This window comes from Polyergus mexicanus, unplaced genomic scaffold (assembly GCF_030449975.1).
Source record: "Polyergus mexicanus isolate NDT 795.1 unplaced genomic scaffold, iyPolMexi1.0 SCAF_272, whole genome shotgun sequence".
Classification (NCBI taxonomy): domain Eukaryota; kingdom Metazoa; phylum Arthropoda; class Insecta; order Hymenoptera; family Formicidae; genus Polyergus; species Polyergus mexicanus.
In genome coordinates, this window is record NW_027223592.1 from 2,501 (window position 1) to 5,000 (window position 2,500).

Sequence of the window (2,500 nt, forward strand, 5' to 3'; positions counted from 1 at the left end):
AATTGTTCCCCATGAACGAGGAATTCCCAGTAAGCGCGAGTCATAAGCTCGCGTTGATTACGTCCCTGCCCTTTGTACACACCGCCCGTCGCTACTACCGATTGAATGATTTAGTGAGGTCTTCGGACTGGTGCGCGGCAATGTCTCGGCATTGCCGATGTTGCCGGGAAGATGACCAAACTTGATCATTTAGAGGAAGTAAAAGTCGTAACAAGGTTTCCGTAGGTGAACCTGCGGAAGGATCATTAACGTTCCGGAGGTCCTGCTCTGCGTCTCGAGTCTTTTGGACGCGCGCTCGCAGCAGTCGGCGACTGAATGGACAAAGAAAACAGATACGAAAGTAAAATGGAATTGACGGATTATATCCCGCATGTACTAATACGACGACGCGCGTCGAACGCCGCGCGCCTCTGCGACGACCCGAGAGAGAAAGGGAAGCCAGCAGCAGAGCGCCGTCGGCCTTTTTCGGTGCGGTCGGCGTCGTGCGAGCGGGATGGAGGAGGAGAGGATTATCCGAGACTCTCTCCTTAAGCTTCGTAGCCGCAACCGGCGTCGCGTCGCGTCGCGCGCGACCCGTTGAGGCTCGTTGCGCAAATTGCGAAATTACATGAATGCGATTCGGAGCAGAAGACGCTTTCCCGATCGCGCTCTTGCCAAGCGCAGAGTTACGATCCGGCGTTAGCGCGTACCGGTGGTAACCTACGCCCGTCCGTGCGTCCGCAACGCTCGTGAACGCGCCCCTCCCCGCACCGGGGCAGCGGTCAGCGTGTTTGTACGCGAGCGCGCGGCTATCGGACGAACGGGCGAGAGGACGGATCACACCCGATCAAGTCCGACGGTTTCTTCAAAGAACATTCCGCCCCGGCTCTTCCAAATATATATATTATTATATTATATGTACGGGGAAGAGACGCTCCGATCGCGAAACAACTTTTGTGCCGTAGCCTCCCCAGCGGTGGCGGCGGTCCGCGCGCGTGCTCGGACGCGCGCGGCCAGGCTGATCGAAGGGCCAACGATTTTATCTCTCTCTCTTCGGAGAGGAGACTAAGATGGATGAACGAAGCGTTCGTTGAACGCAAGAATTGCAAAACGATTACCCTGAACGGTGGATCACTTGGCTCGTGGGTCGATGAAGAACGCAGCTAATTGCGCGTCAACTTGTGAACTGCAGGACACATGAACATCGACATTTCGAACGCACATTGCGGTCCACGGATACAATTCCCGGACCACGCCTGGCTGAGGGTCGTTTTAGTACCTCGAAACTGCTTGCGCCTTTGCGCGCCGGGCCACCGTGCCCGTTCGCGCAAACGGTGTACGAGCGATAGTTGGACGTTCGCCCGAGACGAGCCGTCCCGAGAGGCGGCCCCTTGGCGTCGTCTGAAATAACACCGAGGAAAAGGAAGAGTGAGAGCAGCGTACGCACACACGCAGTAAGTAAAGATAGGGAGCCTGCGCGCGCGCGCCCGGAAACTGTCGAAGGAGAGAGGGAGTAGAAGACACGCGCACACACGTTGCGTTATCCCTCTCGCGGTCTCCCGGTGCGCCAGCGCGCGCTCGCGCCTCTTACGCGCGAGTCTTGGTGCGCGCCACCTTCCGCGCAAACGGTAGGAGAGAACCGCGGCGCGTCGTCGCCCGGCGGTACGCGGAGAGAAAAGAGCGAGAGAGCCCTCCTTAACGCGGGTGAATCGCGAGCCGACCGCTTGTCCGAGTCCACGAAATTCTCGAAAACGAATATAGGGGACCGGCACGCGTCGTCGTGTACTCGTCGAATCCGATTCGCCCCGTCGTATCCCATATCCGTGCATAACACACGATATGCGGAGAGAAAATTTGAAGGATGTGGGTGATAGAGATGTACGTGTACGCGCACACTCGCTCGCAATGTATCTCGCGTCCCCGGCGATCGAAGATGACGCGATCCGCGCCGATCTTATTCGTTGTTTGCAAGCAGACAACTCGAACGAGATTCGATCGGCTTACATTTCCTCCTATTAGCGGCTGCGAGCCGCGCGTGGAAGAATCGTTGTCACAAACAACACGTCTCCTCGCCACTCCTCCGAGTACAATGCGAAGCCGCTGTGCCGGCGCTGCCGCTCTCCCGACGCTCGCTCTCTAAGTGAGAAAAGAGCCGGCGGAGGAGGCGGCGCGGCCACGGTTATCGAAAACTAAACTCTTTGACGACCTCAGAGCAGGCGAGATTACCCGCTGAATTTAAGCATATTATTAAGCGGAGGAAAAGAAACTAACTAGGATTTCCTTAGTAGCGGCGAGCGAACAGGAAAGAGCCCAGCACCGAATCCCGCGGTTCCGCCGCAGGGAAATGTGGTGTTTGGGAGGATCCGCTTATCCCGAGGTGTCGCGTCGCGTCCAAGTCCATCTTGAATGGGGCCACTTACCCGTAGAGGGTGCCAGGCCCGTAGCGACCGGTGCGCGTCTCGGGAGGATCTCTCCTTAGAGTCGGGTTGCTTGAGAGTGCAGCTCTAAGTGGGTGGTAAAC

The 2,500-nt window shown here is 57.5% G+C and overlaps 3 non-coding genes across 3 annotated transcripts in view; all 3 read left to right on the plus strand.

The window, feature by feature from the left end:
• Nucleotides 1-248, plus strand: part of LOC138944564 (small subunit ribosomal RNA) — a 1,921-nt gene extending 1,673 nt beyond the window's left edge. The window contains exon 1 of the ribosomal RNA XR_011448829.1: nucleotides 1-248. This exon is cut by the window's left edge and continues 1,673 nt beyond it. This is a non-coding gene — a ribosomal RNA (small subunit ribosomal RNA).
• Nucleotides 249-1,094: 846 nt separating this feature from the next.
• On the plus strand, nucleotides 1,095-1,249 carry LOC138944562 (5.8S ribosomal RNA). Its single transcript, XR_011448827.1, has one exon. It is a non-coding gene; the product is annotated as a 5.8S ribosomal RNA (ribosomal RNA).
• Nucleotides 1,250-2,181: 932 nt separating this feature from the next.
• LOC138944566 (large subunit ribosomal RNA) overlaps nucleotides 2,182-2,500 on the plus strand; it is a 4,172-nt gene continuing 3,853 nt past the window's right edge. Inside the window, exon 1 of the ribosomal RNA XR_011448831.1 lies at nucleotides 2,182-2,500. This exon is cut by the window's right edge and continues 3,853 nt beyond it. This is a non-coding gene — a ribosomal RNA (large subunit ribosomal RNA).